The sequence below is a fragment of the Taudactylus pleione genome, unplaced genomic scaffold, assembly GCF_031769625.1.
Source record: "Taudactylus pleione unplaced genomic scaffold, aTauple2 ptg000434l, whole genome shotgun sequence".
NCBI lineage: Eukaryota > Metazoa > Chordata > Amphibia > Anura > Myobatrachidae > Taudactylus > Taudactylus pleione.
The window spans coordinates 408,729-425,032 of NW_028284836.1; the positions used below are offsets into that span (position 1 = coordinate 408,729).

The window sequence follows — 16,304 nt, forward strand, 5'->3', positions numbered from 1 at the left end:
TCGATTTTGCTTTTGGGTATTTACTAAAGGCCAAATCGAATGTAAAATCGAATTTCAAATAGAATTTTAGTCAAATCGGCCTTAAATCGACCATCAGAAAAACATTGGTACTTTTACATAGCCCAACACACAAAACCCTTATTTACTATAATTCGATGTGAAATCAACCTCAAAATCGAACTTCAAATCACCAAATGAATAGACCTGCTTCAACCCGCCACCCACTGCCCAGGGGTGGCGGGGATAGCCCCGGGCTATCAGCTTAGGCTAGGGTTGCCCTGGAGAGGGAGACCCCTTAATTGGAGGGGTCTCCAACTCCCCAGGGATCCCTGGCCTGGGCTGACTAGCGGTCAGGGCTGATGCTGCGGCTGGGGGGCCCGGTGATAGTGCTCCCCTGGCTGTGGCATCAGTCCCCCGTTAGAAAGGGTCCAGGGCTGGTTCTGTGAATTACAGGGAGACCCTACGCAAATTTTTGCCTGTAATTCCAGAACCAGCCCTGCTTCCCATAGCCCAGTGCTGGTTGTACTGAGTACAGAGAGACCCTACGTCATATTTTCCCTGTACTTAGTCAACCAGACCTGGGTTTGAGCAGTCCGGGGCTGGTTCTGTTTTGGGGGGGGGACCACATGTTTTTATTTTTTTATTTTGAACTCTTTAGTCACTTTTTACAGTCAGATACATGCAGGCATCTCACCGATGTCTGCATGTTTCTGTGTGAGAACGAACTGCTCATGCTGAAAGTGAAAGCATGAAGTAGTTCTATGGTGTCGGGGATTTGCATTTAATTTTGAAGTGTGATTTGCCGTTCGATTTGTATATGAACATGCCAAATCCAACAGCAAATCACTCTTTAAAACCGACTCAAATCGAACTTGTTTTGCAAATCGCAAAACAAGTCGAATAATAGTAAATGCAGGGCAAAAACGGTTTTGACTGAATTCGATTTGAGAAGAGTGAAATCGACCTGCAAATCGACCTTTAGTAAATTTACCCCCAGATCTCTGAGTACAGCCAGTCAGTTCAGTGTCTCCTCAGTGGTCACATGATGACAGAGGAAGAAGAGCGGGGAGGTATCGTGGAGTCTCCTCAGTGGTCACATGATCGGGGAGGCATCTTGAAGTCTCCTCAGTGGTCACATGATGAAAGAGGAAGAAGAGTGGAGAGGTATCATGGAGTCTCTTCAGTGGTCACATGATTACAGGGGAAGAAGAGTGGGGAGGTATTGTGGAGTCTCCTCAGTGGTCACATGAGCGGGGCAGCATCTTGAAGTCTCCTGAGTGGTCACATAATGAAAGAGGAAGAAGAGTGGGGAGGTATCATGGAGTCTCCAGGTGGTCACATGATGATGGGAAGAAGAGTGGGGAGGTATTGTGGAGTCTCCAGGTGGTCACATGATATAGGAAGAGGAGTGGGGAGGTATTGTGCAGTCTCCTTACTGGTAACATGTTTACAGATGTAGTTGGTAATCTCATTAAATTATTAAGAGTAGCTTGAAGAAAACAATAAGGAAAAAAGACATGTAGGGCGAGATGTAATAGGGTGTGAGTTTAAGCATTACACCTGAACGCTAGCCATCCCAGGCTGGGGAACCCTGAGGAGGTGATCCTCGGCTTGGTCTGACCGGCTTGGGGTGATAATGCTTTCGCCGGGGAGACCTGGTGATAGCCAGGGATACCCTGGCTGTGGCATTACACCCTGGCCGGATTTGAGTCTGATTGTCAGGATCCGGCCTGGGATCGGCCTTTACTCAATGCTGGACTGGTGTCTTTAGGCTCATTGGTGTTTAGATGTCAGTGGCAGTGGTGGGTTATCGCTGAGGATTCTCCCCGGGGTTCGGTAGGGCTTTCATGTGTGCGTCCTGGCTCCTGTGTTAGCAGGCATTGGAGCAGCCATGTTGGTTCACCTCACTTGACCAGTCTCCTCCAATGGCAGCCCTGCTTGTGTCCCAGCTGATCTCTGGATCCAATGACCAGCTGCCTAGGGGTATTTAGGTCCGATTCCTGCAGCAGAAAGTTGCTGTTCAACTTCACCATATGACAGCACATAGTTATTTCTGGTGACAATCGGCTTATGTTCCAGAGGCTATATTACCTTCCTCGGTGTTCCTGGTTCCCTGTGTTTTCCTTGTGACCTCCGTGTATCCACCCTGTGTACACCACAAGTTCTTCCTGTGGATCTCAATTGCACCGCTGTGCATTCCGTCCCTGTGTTTCCGTACCAATCATTAGTTACTCTGCGTGTCTCCAGTTACTAGCCTGTGTACAATCTCCAGTTCTTCTGCTAGTGCGTCCAGAGATGCACTTTAGTGTACATAATACATATTCCAGTGTGCAAATCTCGTCATCTGCCTGTGCGTCCGGAGCCGCACCTTAGTGTACAAAATACAGATCCTTGTGTACTTCATCCCTGCATTCTATAGAAGTCCTGTCTACTCTCCCAGTGCGCCCCCAAGTGGCATTGGGCTCTATTTATTAACATTAATTTTACTACAGTAAATTAAAGTGAAAAAGGGTGTTTTTACATTATTTTAGTATCACCTATAGTTGTTACAGGGCAATTGGAGTAGAATTTGTAAAATTCTACTCCAACCCCTAAGTATCACTTATTTTTAGTAAAGCAGATCGCATTTCCCATAATTGTAATGGGAAATGTGTTCCGACCAGAGTTACTAAAAATAAAATGTGAAAAAATATTGGGGAAAGCCCTGTAATAACGCCACCTGGAGGCGGCGTTATCCAGGGTCTCCCCCGTTTACCGGCCTCCTACTCTGCTCTAACTGGGAGAGCAGAGCCGGGAGTCGGTCCCAGTAATCAGCTGTGTGGTCTAAACAGACCGCAAGCTGATTGCTGTAAAAAAAAATATAAAAAAATTGGTATAAAAAAAAATTCACTTACTTGACTCCAGGGACCGGTGATCAGGCCTCCGGTGATGACTCCCCACCGGTCAGCTGGTCTCCCATAGTGTACTGCTGTCCGGTCATCAGGTGATCCGGTCCCAGTGCAGTATGGGAGATCACCTGACTGGAGGCATGGAGAACATCAGGTAAGTGTGATTAAGGGAGGGGGGGTCGTGGGGTCCGTGATCGACAGGGGCGGGGCTTAGCGCTGGGGCTTAACGCCGGGGGAGTAGCAGCGGTGGCCGGTCGGCGCATGCGCGAGCACTTTGTCACGGTATTTTTTCCGAAAATACTGTGATAAGGCTCCGAAGGGGATTCGCAGGGACAGAGCTTTATCGCAAGCTCTGTCCCTGCAAGGGATTTGCAGTAAATCCCTGTGATATTGCCTGAATTCGCAATGCGAATTCAGTCGTTAATATCACACTACAATCTGCATTCAATATGCGGATTGTAGTAAATAGAGCCCATTATCATATACTGTGTTTCAGTCCTTTCCATTCCCAGTGTTCCCAATGTTGGTTATCTCAGTATATTACTCCGGTCTCTTGTCACTTCCAGGTACACTGATGCTGGTTTTAAAAATAGGGGGACCTTGCTGTTTTTAAAACCAGGACAGGCTCAGCAGCCCAATGCTGGTTCCTAATATACGGGGGATCCCTACACTGCTTTTTCCCTTATTTTTAGGAACCAGGACTGGTTGAGCAGCCCGAGGCTGCTTATGCTTTTTAAGGGGGACCCAATGTCCTTCTTTTTATTTTAAATTTACACTTTAGGTATTACACATTATTATTATTATTATCCTTTATGTATATGGCGCCACAAAGGTTCCGCAGCGCCTTACACAGTACATAAATGAGCACACAAGAAAAACAGTTAATAGTAACACAAAACAATGTAGGACAAGGACATGGTTTATAAACATAGCTGCATAACACACATACACAAATCACACTGATCTGTGTATGTTTCTGCCAAACTCGCAGCTCAGGAGGTGGCCTATTTGAAACTTCTATTTAGCTGCGAGTTTGCTACAATTACACCCGATATTTTAATCACGATTCTTGAAAAATTCGCGAGTTGTGTCTTTTTCATTGAAAGTACTTGCGAGTTTGGCAGACCGTGTTTACTATATCACCCGAGCTTTTCAGTGAATATTGAGAAATCTCTCCCAAACTCACTCGAGTTTGTCTTTAGTAAATTTGCGAGTTGTAGAAAATGCCTAAACTCACCCAAGATTGCAATCTTAACCAAACACTGGGCCTGATTCAGAGCCGGACGCAATTAGCGCTCGCTCGTCCAGAAAATAGGGGTGGCTATTCAAATCAGCCGTTCGCTCTTTGCGGTCTGTTCACGCCTCTAGGTCTGAACGAGCGAACAAAACTCGCGGTCGTTTTTTTTAAAAATACGCCCCCTGGCCGCTCGCATCCTACGTCATGTCCGCTATTTATTAGATTAATCGAGTACATCGACCAGGGTATGAACTGCTCGCTATTCTTGGGGTTGATTTTTGCTACCACAATTTTGTGAGCAGTTCTGGCTATAAAACAACCAGGTGACGTGGTCAATGACGCTGCTGTATTAATTATGCACACCCATAAAACGCCCGTTTTGTCCTTTAAGCACGCCTGCGTTCGGATCTCCACTCCCCGTTTTCAAGCACCTTCCCCTGTTACCACCCACATACGCCTCATTCTGTCACTCAAATTAGCAGGCATTCGCTATTTTGCGAGCACATGAATTTCGACCGCACTGACTGGTTCGCGCATGCGTATAACGATCCGTACGCATGCGCAGTTGGGCAAACATCGCTCGGAGCGAACGAGCGGCCGCTTACGAGCGGCTCTGAATCAGGCCCACAATTCTTAGGGCCTGATTCAGAGGTGCTCGCTATTTGCGAGCGCTCTGAATCAGGGCGGATTTTTTTTTGTTTTAAATGCGCCTCAAGGCCGCTCGCATATATGTGGGTGACCACCCACAGCTTTTGCGAGCGGCCTGGCGATGGTCGCGATTATCGCGACCATCGGGCTTGCGACGAGACCCTTGTGGTAAGGTCTCGGTTCCCACAAGCCCGAGTGAACTTCCTGCTCTAATAGAGTATGAAGTTCACTGACATCACGAATGATGTCAGTAGGGCCGCCCACAAACGGCAGGCATTCCTTTGTGAACGCCTCCGTTTGTCCAGCCACCCCCCTCCCCGCCTACAAAACGGGGGGGGGCCCGCACACCGCGCATCGACCCACTTGTGAGCGCTATGCGCTCGCGAGCGGGTCTGAATCGGGCCCTTAGTACATTAGTAGATTGGGTACTTTCCAAGTCTGATTCTGTTCATACCCTGTAAGAGAATAAGCCTGCAAATAAACACAGCAATCCTGTGTTTTGTGTTGGTAGTATCATACCGGCACTGGTTCCAGCTTGAAATGCTGCATGCCGGATTTGCAGAGTCTAATAATTTCCATGTGACAGAAGATGAGTCTACCACATACAGCAGGGACGGGGAACCTCTGGCCCGGGGGCCGTATAAGGACCCCGGAATCATTTGGTCTGGCTGTCAGAGCTTTTTCTCCTAGCCTCATCTGGCTAGCACTGTGCCTAGAATAGCACCCTGCAGCCAGAATCTAAGCAGCAGTGCCACCTGGAGCGTCCTTAGGATACTTCAGACGGTCACACTGCTGCCCTTACAGCTCCCTGGAGCATCCTCAGGATGCTCAGGACATTGCTTTAATCACCAGCGATTGTGACCCCGCCCTCGTGTGATGTCACACTGAGGGGACGTGGCCTGCACCACGCCTGCAAATAATATACTGTATATATACAGTATATCAAAATGGCCCTCGGCAGAAAAAAAGTTCCCCCACCCCTGACATACAAGGTCATAATAACCAGGGTTGTCCGATCAATGCTGCCTCCCAAGATCCAAGGCCGAATAGGGCGGCACCATTGCTGCCATGGTGGCAACTGTCTATGGCTTCTGGGGTGCCAGAAAGGGGTACCTGCCGCCTGGAGAGTCGCTTGGGGCATCCTTAGGACATGCCCAGCTTCCCGCTCTCCCCTTCTGTGATGTCATGATGTCACGTATGCTGACGGCAGGGTCCCTCTCCTGAGAAAATTATACATTTGCAGCCTATAGATGGACGGCATCAGATCTCTCTGGCACCTGCTTTGTTACATTTAGGGCACAATTCATCACTGCGGAAATGTTGACATTTTCCGCAAGATAGAATTTAAAGCATTCCAACACAGATTCATGGGCATAAACAGCGCTTTAATATGTGTGTGTGCGTTGACAGACTGCTGCTATGTACTTGCACTGTATAAATAGGTGACATGTACAAAACTGCTCTTTGTAAAATTCTGTTTAACACTCACATCTGGGGAGCCCTGGCGGAAGGCGTGTGTGCAGTGTGCAGTGTGCACAGTCTCAGCCAGGCAAGTGCCGGAAGCCCTGATTAAGATGGATAGGTTGGTGAGATGCTTCCAATGTGATCGGAATAGAAAGTACGGCAGCTGTTCACTGACTGGAAGGTAGAGATCCAGGGAAATGTGTGTTACCTGCAGTGGTGAGGGTTGTGTTACTGCTAGAACAGGGAAATGTGTGTTACCTGCAGTGGCGATGGTTGTGTTACTGCTGGAACAGGGAAATGTGTGTTACCTGCAGTGGTGATGGTTGTGTTACTGCTAGAACAGGGAAATGTGTGTTACCTGCAGTGGTGATGGTTGTGTTACTGCTAGAACAGGGAAATGTGTGTTACCTGCAGTGGCGATGGTTGTGTTACTGCTCGAACAGGGAAATGTGTGTTACCTGCAGTGGCGATGGTTGTGTTACTGCTAGAACAGGGAAACCAGCAACTGGTCTCCCACATAAGCTGCAGATGGACGGATGCTGGGGATGGGGTGTTACATGACTACTTCAGGGGGTATCAAACCCAGCTACAGAGAGGCTTATGGGAATCTTGGTTCATGAATTAGAAGGGATAGATAGATAGAGAGAGAGAGAGAGAGATAGATAGAGAGAGAGATAGATAGATATGAGAGAGATAGATATGAGAGAGATAGATATGAGATAGATAGATAGATAGATAGATAGATATTAGATAGATAGATAGATAGATAGATATGAGATATATAGATAAATATGATATATATAGATGATAGATAGATAGAAGATAGATATATTTATAGCATACTTACCGACTTTTCTTACTTCTTTTCCTGGAGCAGCCCGGTCATCTCAGTTTCGGGGGGCGTGGCCTGGCTTCAGCTGTCATTAGGCCCTGCCCCCTTTGATATAAAGCTTGTGATTCGCGGGTCTGCGATGAGGGGGCGGGTCTAAATGACGCAATTCGCATTGTTTAGCCCCGCCCCCTGCGCACGTACCTGCAAATTGGTCCTAAAATCTCCCCGCATCCCGCCCACTTCCTAGTGGGCGGGATGCGGGAGATATGCCTACTCTTTCGGGGTTGCGGGGGGTTACCCGAAAAATCATGAGCCTCCTGCGACTCCCCGGAGAGTAGGCATGTATGATTTATAGATAGATATGAGATAGACAGATAGATAGATGGACAGATATGAGATATATATAGGTGATATATAGATATGGTATATATATTGATGGTAGATATGAGATATATAGATAATAGATATGAGATAGACAGATAGATAGATGGACAGATATGAGATATATATAGGTGATATATAGATATGGTATATATATTGATGGTAGATATGAGATATATAGATAATAGATATGAGATAGATAGATACAGGGGCGTAACAATAGCCCCCGCCCACCCCGCAGTGGCTTGGGGGCGCGGTGGCTTGGGGTCAGTGTTTTAGCAGATTCCATGCGGTCTAGAAGTCTGCATGGAATCTGCGGAAAATGTTCCTCAAAAAATGGCTGCAGCCTAAAAGGAGACAGATGCTAGTGGTCCTACTTGACCTCTATCGTCTGTCAGGGAAGCACTGAGCAGCGCATAGCATTACCCGGCAGTGCCGGGAACACTGGCGCCATCGGCAGAAGATGCAGAAAGTTGCATCTTCTGCTGGGAAACCCTGACAACGAGCATGGAACCCCTGACAACAAGCATGAGACCCCTGACAACAAGCATGAGACCCCTGACAACGAGCATGAGACCCCTGACAACGAGCATGAGACCCCTGACAATGAGCATGTAATTTACAAGTTATTAGAAGCCTTACTGTGAGGCATAAAATGGTGTCAGGGGCATAACTGTATGTGGCATAATATGTAATGGGCATTACAGTGTGCGGCATAATGTGTAATGGGCATTACGGCGTGTGGCATATTGTGTAATGGGCATTACGATGTGTGGCATATTGTGTAATGGGCATTATGGTATGTGGTATAATGTGTAATGGCATTACGGTGTGTGGCATAATGTGTAATGGGTATTACAGTGTGTGGCATAATGTGTAATGGGTATTACAGTGTGTGGCATAATGTGTAACCGGCATTACAGTGTGTGGCATAATGTGTAACGGGCATTATGATGTGTGGCATAATGTGTAAGGGCATTACTATAAGGAGCAAAAATGATAAATAATGTAAACGGTCTATGGGGGATGTGGGCACATTTTTAGTTGTATGCACTGGGAGCCAAATTGCCTAGAAATGGCCCTGTATTAGTTCTGCCAAAATGCCATTGGCAGGGGGGAGCAAAATTTATAGTTACGTCACTTTATAGATATGATATACATATAGATAATATCTAGATGAATAGATATGAGATAGACGGTGTAATGGTTAGCATTACTGCCTCACAGCACTGAGGTTGTGGGTTCGATTCCCACTACGCCCTAACTGTGTGGAGTTTGTATATTCTCCCTGTGGTTGTGTGGGTTTCCTCCGGGTGCTCTGGTTTCCTCCCACTCTCCGAAAGTATACTGGTAGGTTAATTGGCTCCCAACAAAAGATAACCCTAGTGTGGTACATGCAGGGAATATAGGGCCTGATTCAGAGCCACTCGTAAGTGGCAGCTCGTTCGCTCCGAGCGATGTTTGCCCAACTGCGCATGCGTACATATCGTTATACGCATGCGCAAACCAGTCAGTGCGGCCGAAATTCATGTGCTCGCAAAATAGCGAATGCCTGCTAATTTGAGTGACAGGAGGAGGCGTATGTGGGTGGTAACAGGAGAAGGTGCTTGAAAACGGGGAGTGGAGATCCGATCGCAGGCGTGCTTAAAGGTCAAAACGGGCGTTTTATGGGTGTGCATATTTAAAACAGCAGCGTCATTGACCACGTCACTGGGTTATTTTATAGCCAGAACTGCTCGCAAAATTGTGGTAGCAAAAACCAACCCCAAGAATAGCGAGCAGTTCATACGCTGGTCAATGTACTTGATTAATCTAATAAATAGCGGACATGACGTAGGATGCGAGCGGCCAGGGGGCTTAGTTTCCCAAAAAACGACCGCAAGTTTTGTACACTCGTTCAGACCCAGAGGCGTGAACAGACCGCAAACAGCGAACGGTTCATTTGAATAGCCACCCCTATTTTCTGGTCGAGCGAGCGCAAATAGCGACCGGCTCTGAATCAGGCCCATAGATTGTAAGCTCCACTGGGGCAGAGACTGATGTGAATGGACAAATATTCTCTGTAAAGTGCTGCGTAATATGTGTGCACTGTATAAATAACTGGTAATAGATATGAGATAGATAGAAAATAGCTTTCACCTTTAAATCAGACTTTTTATTGTTTCTGCAGAGAGAATGCATGGGGTGACTACAAGGTGAGGGCAGGGTGGAGAAGTGAGTGGTGTCGTCTCGGTCCCCGAGCCCCAGCTGCTGCACAATGTTGCAATCTAAATTATTGTTCCCCGATTCCCAGGTAACTGGGCAGCATCTGGGAGGCTGGTCTACTCTCTCAGGATCTGGTGGGGATATTTCTGATTCTATGCTTAAATGCCCCAAAAATTATTATTTATTTTCTGATCATCTCATATAACGGAGGTTTGGGATGTGTGTATTCGGGTCAGTCTACCAAAGGGCCGTCCCAGCGATGAGTAAAAAGTACAGCGATTGCTAGCACCATAGATTTACCTCTGGGTTCAGGCCCATCTGCGCAACTGCTTATATACGATGCCACGCGGCCCCTGTGATCTGCAACGTGATTAGCTCCAATTGTCAAATCCATCTCTAGGCAGACTGCTCCACTGAGGGAAACAGGCTAATGCCATCATCAGTCTGGGAGACTTGCCCTCTCTTGCAAGTGGCTGGGAGCGCCACTCGTTTTTTGGGAGCCTCCAAGCTGTTCTGGATGAGTAGGCAAGTGTGGTTGCGTGATGCTTAATAAATAATAAATTTAAATTAGTAGTAACAATGATTATTAGCAGTGACAGCTCCAGAGGTAGGGCAAGTCCAAAATTCATGCAGAGGAGCCACACCAACTGCCACCCCAACTGGCAGCTCCAGAGGTGGGGCTGTAGCACAGTCATACAGAGGAGCCACACCAACTGCCACCCCAACTGCCGCCAAACATCACTGGCAGTTGGTGTGGCTCCCCTGTATGAATTTTGGACTTGCCCCACCTCCCTGAAATGTGTCAGTCTCCCAGACCTCCTAGGAGAGTAGGAACGTATACTCTAAAAGAGGGTCTTTGGCCAAATATTTGTATATATCATCCTATCAGAGGAGTGGATGAATGATGTAAATACCAAAATGAAAACTCTTTTTAATATTGTGGGGGTTCTATTTAGCATTGGTGGCTGCGGTAACTATGATTATGGCCCGTATTCAATATATTTCGCACCCACGATACTTTTTCGCCTGGTGGACCTTTCGCCTATACATCGCGTGTTTTGGGTGTGGAAACTTCTTCGCGTGCGTCCCCGTGATTCCCCGTATTCAATATGAAAGTACGCGAAAACGGCACCCGGCGATACTTGAACAGACGGAAAGTCCTCTCCAAAATGGGATAATCAGCCTGGCACCCCCCAAAAGATGCAATGACATGGTGGATCACTATGGATACCCCTCGAATTGGCCTGCTGAAGGTATTTGTTTTTTTTAAATGGTCTCAATAGGCGCTGTTTTGCGTATTTGCATAAGTGGTGAAGAATAGCATTTTGTTTTATTTTCTGTAGTAAATAACTAGTCCCTGCAATTTTGGGGTACCTGAAAATTGGGGGTAGCATATTTTAAAGCTACTAAAGTATCGTTTCAAGATACATAAAAAAATTCACCTTCCGCAAACACCTGCAATCAAAAAAACACCTGGGGCATACTTGGGGACCCCCATGGAGTCTAGTTCACTAGTTTTTAACTTTGTCCCCCAACTTTTTTTTTTTTCGCCCCCAAAATGAAAGTAATTTTTTGGGTTGTTCTTAAATATTTATTTCTTTTTTGGCGCAGTTTACCTTTGCGGGACTATCTAAAGGCTGCACGGGGGTTCCCGCAACATTGCAAAACCCCAATTCTGCACTTTTTTTCCGCCTGCTGTTTATAAGCAAAACTTTTTCGCCTATTACAGTGCATTGACTCTCGCTTAGGCGGAAAGTCTTTGAAATTGAATACGGCAAAACTTTTCCGCCTGGCGAAATGACGTCATCGGCGAAACTTTTCGGCTTTTCGCTCCAAATTGAATACGGGCCTATGTGTCACTTCATGTCGTAGTGACAATAAAGTACCAACACTATTTACCATGCTAGGGCTGGACAAACCACCCTCCTCTGCGAGGACAGTTTCCCTTTAACCGCCAACCTAATGTGAAAGAAGGTGGTGCCATATGCAATGCGCATGTTGGGGGCGAGAGATCCCGTGAAGCCTCTCTGGCGGTGCTGTGTCCCATACTAAAAGGTAACGCCATCCTGAGAGGTCTATGGGGATGGCGTTAAACTGCATAAAGTAGGTTAACCCTTTAATAAACAGTAGAAGATGGCTGTTTTCTCTGGAATTTAGGCTTATATCTGTGTTGTAAGGAGGCCGCTTATTTCTAGAGATGAGCGGTTCGATTCTTTATCTTATTGGCTATCCAAAACACGCGAGAGCCGGATAGCCAATCTGATTCGGTTTACAGATCAGAACTTACCCGAGCCAAAAACAAACCGCTCATCTCTACTCATTAACTCGTTATTTATATTTCACGGATTCTCAAAACTCACGTGTCTCAGAACCAAAGCATTACAAGGAAAAAAAGGCTTCATTATTACAACAAATCATATTTAATGGAGAAACGTTTAACTGATAAATGTTTGTTTAAAATTTGACATTTTGAAATGTTCAATCAATTTATGTCAAAGTGATCCCAGCATTTTATTTAATATGACTTCTATATGACGGGGGGGCAATTCAAATATCAGCAATCTGGGTCCGCGATGATCACAGATAATAAAAACTTCTCTCATTTTCCTGCAGTGAGCGATCTTGTGGCCACTGTGTGCCATTACGAGAATCCATAGGCAAACACAGGGAGGGTTTCCATCTGCCTGGAAACCCCCTCCCCAGCCCATACCATGACCACAATAGAAATAGTAATATAATAGATTGTTGCTAGTGCTGCATGTTCTTTTCAGTATCACAAATGAAATAATTAGCACAACCTGTGGATCTTTTAACATGTATCAGCCAGTAATAAATAACCTGTGTACCAACTAGGAGATATGGAAAACATGCACTGTTAGAGATGCACTGTTATAGAGCCAATATGTACATATACAGTATGTCCAGGGTAGTGCTAGGTTCTTCTGCTGCTCCTCCCGGCTCCCGAACTTGCTCGAAAGTCTGGAATGGTGCCCACATCTAAAATAAATACATTCAACTCAGGCAGGATGGCCCTACTGCCGCACCTAATAGCTTACTGTGATCACTGGTCCTGTATATGCTGGAATTAATACACACAATACACTTTGCAGGATGCTTATTAAAGCTGGTTAAGTACTAATTCTGCCCTCTTCATGGACTGGCCACACTCGCTCTAAAATTAAACATTTGGAAACCCCCCTCTGGAAATACTGCGTTTGCCACTGGGATCCCCTGTCGTTCTGACCGCACATCGCCAACATCGCGCACAGCCAAATTGCCCCCTCTGTATGATGTTGTCTACGTGTGCGTGTTTTTGTGCGTGCTTCAAGTAGCGAAAGTGAAAACAGGAACCAACAAAAACTTGGCCGGCAAAGTGGTCATTTAGCTTTGTCATTTACTCTTTTTATTTTGTATGGAATGTTTTTTTAAAGCACGTTATTCTGCTTACATAGGTGCTACCAGTAGCCACTCCCATTTCCATGTCTTCAGCCAATGACCGGCATAATGTATCTAATTATTTCTTCCCAGCCAAGGTCGGTCAGGCACTGCTGCGATCAACCCATGGGGAGCATGTAGGGAGGAAACTGTAATCCACGGAATAACTAGACATATTAAATATATTATTTTTATTATTAAAATAGTGTAAAACCTGCTGTGCTGGCAAAGCTATTTAAGTGCTTGCCTTGGGCAAAAAATCCATTAGTCGCTTCTGCTGGTTACTTTGTGCGCAATAAACGTTGGGTAATATATGCTGACTGCCGTGTAATGGTAATTTCACTATTTGCTTTATTGGCTATGGATTGATTATATAGGCATGTGAAATTACCTATAAATTAAAGAGATTTTACGTGTCCTCATCACAGCAGCATAAAACTCTGCATAAAGTACAATCTACTGTAGTGTACGAATTCACATTTATTTGTCATTGTTCCAGACCCGAAAACGTTGAAAGTGGCACATAATGGGCACCGTTCACGTCTCACAATCAAGTCAAAAATTGCACGTGGATGTCACGGAAAATCTGCACAATGCTCCAGACCGTGCCTATGCGTGCAGAGGGAGATTGCAAGCGCGGAAGGATCGATCCAGGCCTATCTTTTGTGTGAAATTGGCATTTCTGCGTGACTGCGGTGAGGTGTTCCGTCTAGTCGGGGAGTGTCGAGAGCATGCGCGTTGACTTCCGTGCTCGGACGCAAACCTGGCCAAGACGGATCTTTTGTCCAGATACTAATGATGACGGCCGTGGATGGAAACACAGTGGACGGGCCGGCTTTCAGCATGCAGACATACGGATACTCGGCATACGCGGGCGGACTCTGGGCCTGATTCAGAGCCGGACGCAATTAGCGCTCGCTCGTCCAGAAAATAGGGGTGGCTATTCAAATGAACCGTTCGCTCTTTGCGGTCTGTTCACTCCTCTATGTCTGAACGAGCGATCCAAACTTGCGGTCGTTTTTTGGAAAAATACGCCCCCTGGCCGCTCGCATCCTACGTCACCCATAAAACGCCCGTTTTGACCTTTAAGCACGCCTGCGTTCTGATCTCCACTCCCCGTTTTCAAGCACCTTCCCCTGTTACCACCCACATACGCCTCCTCCTGTCACTCATATTAGCAGGCATTCGCTATTTAGCGAACAAACGATTTTCAGCCGCACTGACTGGTTCGCGCATGCGTATTACGATCCGTACGCATGCGCAGTTGGGCAAACATCGCTCAGAGCGAACGAGCAGCCGCTTACGAGCGGCTCTGAATCAGGCCCTCTCTCTGTAGCATAAGGAAGTAAGCAGGCTACCGCGACTGAGGACCCGGTTCAGAATTAGGCCAAATGTATGCGTCCCTAATACCAGGATTCCCTGCATTACACCAAGAGGTTGGGCTGTGATGATATGACTCACGGCGTTATACAAGTGTTATCCCATGCTGGCCACTTCTGATTGGCTGTCAGCAAAGGTGCATGCTAGGCCTGCTTTGATAATCTAGCAGAGCTGGGAACCTCGGTGGGTAACTGGGCTCCTCTGTGAGTAAATGGGAACCTCTGTGGGTAACAGGGAACCTGTGGGCAGTTGGACCCCTCTGTGAGTAATTGGGCACCCATGTGGGTAACTGGGCTCCTCTGTGAGTAAATGGGAACCTCTGTGGGTAACAGGGAACCTGTGGGCAGTTGGACCCCTCTGTGAGTAATTGGGCACCCATGTGGGTAACTGGGCTCCTCTGTGAGTAAATGGGAACCTCTGTGGGTAACAGGGAACCTGTGGGCAGTTGGACCCCTCTGTGAGTAATTGGGCACCCATGTGGGTAACTGGGCACTTCTGTAGGTAACTGGGCACCACTCTGTGGGTAACTGGGCCCCTCTGTGGGTAACTGGACCCCTCTGTGGGCAACTAGGCATCTCTGTGGGTAACTGGGAACCTCTGTGAGTAACTAGGTACCTCTGTGTGTAACTGGGCCACTCCTTGAGTAACTGGGAATGTCTGTGGGCAGCTGGGCCCCTCTGTGGGTAACTGCACCGTAAACCATACAGGCATGTTGGCAGCAAGTGTCTTGCACATCTCAGCTACCTTCAGCAAAGTACATGAACACCTTGTCTGTTTACAGGGAATACTGTGATTTGCTGAATTCCGTTTTGATCAAATTCATTTCTGTTTTTAAGCTGCCGAGGAAACAGTCGCCCTTTCAAAATGCGGAAAATGGCCCTTAAAAGTATGACAAAAATCCGCGTTGGCCAGGAAAACCTTCGCTCACCCTTTTAAGCAATTAGGGGCACGTTTACACACCTCGCTCCTTCACTAGATGATGCTGTCGACTCCCACGGTCCATATCGGCTGCCGCTATCCCCCGCACTTTTCACCTGCTCCGGGCTAGCCGCAGCACCGGAGGCCTGATTCAGGGGTGGACTCAATACCGATGTTTGCGCAGTTGGTCGATGTTTTATGTGCTGCGCGTGCCTCCGTGTCGCACTGCGCAAGTGTCACACTGGTTTACTGATGGCTGTCATAGTGAGTAAGTATTTGGACGCAGAGTGATTGGCAGTCAGTGCGCTTTTATGGGAAGTAATGTTAAGTGGCTGGTCAATGTGGGCGTGTCGCAAGCGTTTTGTGGTGGCGTATCGCAGCCAACGACTACGTCTTTATACTCAGCTTCACTGGCCCTGACGATGGCGTATTTCCGGCAGACACCGATGGTGCGTCATTGTACACAAGCAGTGGATAAGAGACGCAGCCGGTGGGCGTCTCTGTAAACAATACAGCGTCTACGGCGTCAGTACAAAGTTGCCGCCGTGAGGAGATTTGCGCCCACATCTGAATCAGGCAATGAAGCAGTCTGACCCGTGATGCCCAATCCGTCCCCTGCTCTCTCCTTCGGACGGACCTCCCCTTTCTCCACCCCCAGCCAGCACAGGGAAGCTCCGCCTCCTCCGCACAGACTGGAGACGAGCTGGGAGCCGCTGGGTGACAGTGATCTGCTGGGAAAACAGATTTCCCCAGCAATTTGCAAATATATGGTACTGTAAGCCACCAGCCACGACAAGGCGTCTCTGCTCTGGTGGTCCTACAGTACATGATAATAGCTCAATTATTGGGTCATATATTTATGTATTTCTAAATGGAGACCTAATTTACCTGGAGGCAGGGGCGTAAGGAGGGTGGT

At 47.1% G+C, this 16,304-nt stretch overlaps 1 protein-coding gene across 1 annotated transcript in view; it reads left to right on the top strand.

Annotated features, from left to right (window-relative positions):
• XKR6 (XK related 6) overlaps positions 1 to 16,304 on the top strand; it is a 320,864-nt gene that overhangs the window by 173,318 nt on the left and 131,242 nt on the right. The gene's annotated exons all lie outside the window — the stretch shown is intronic.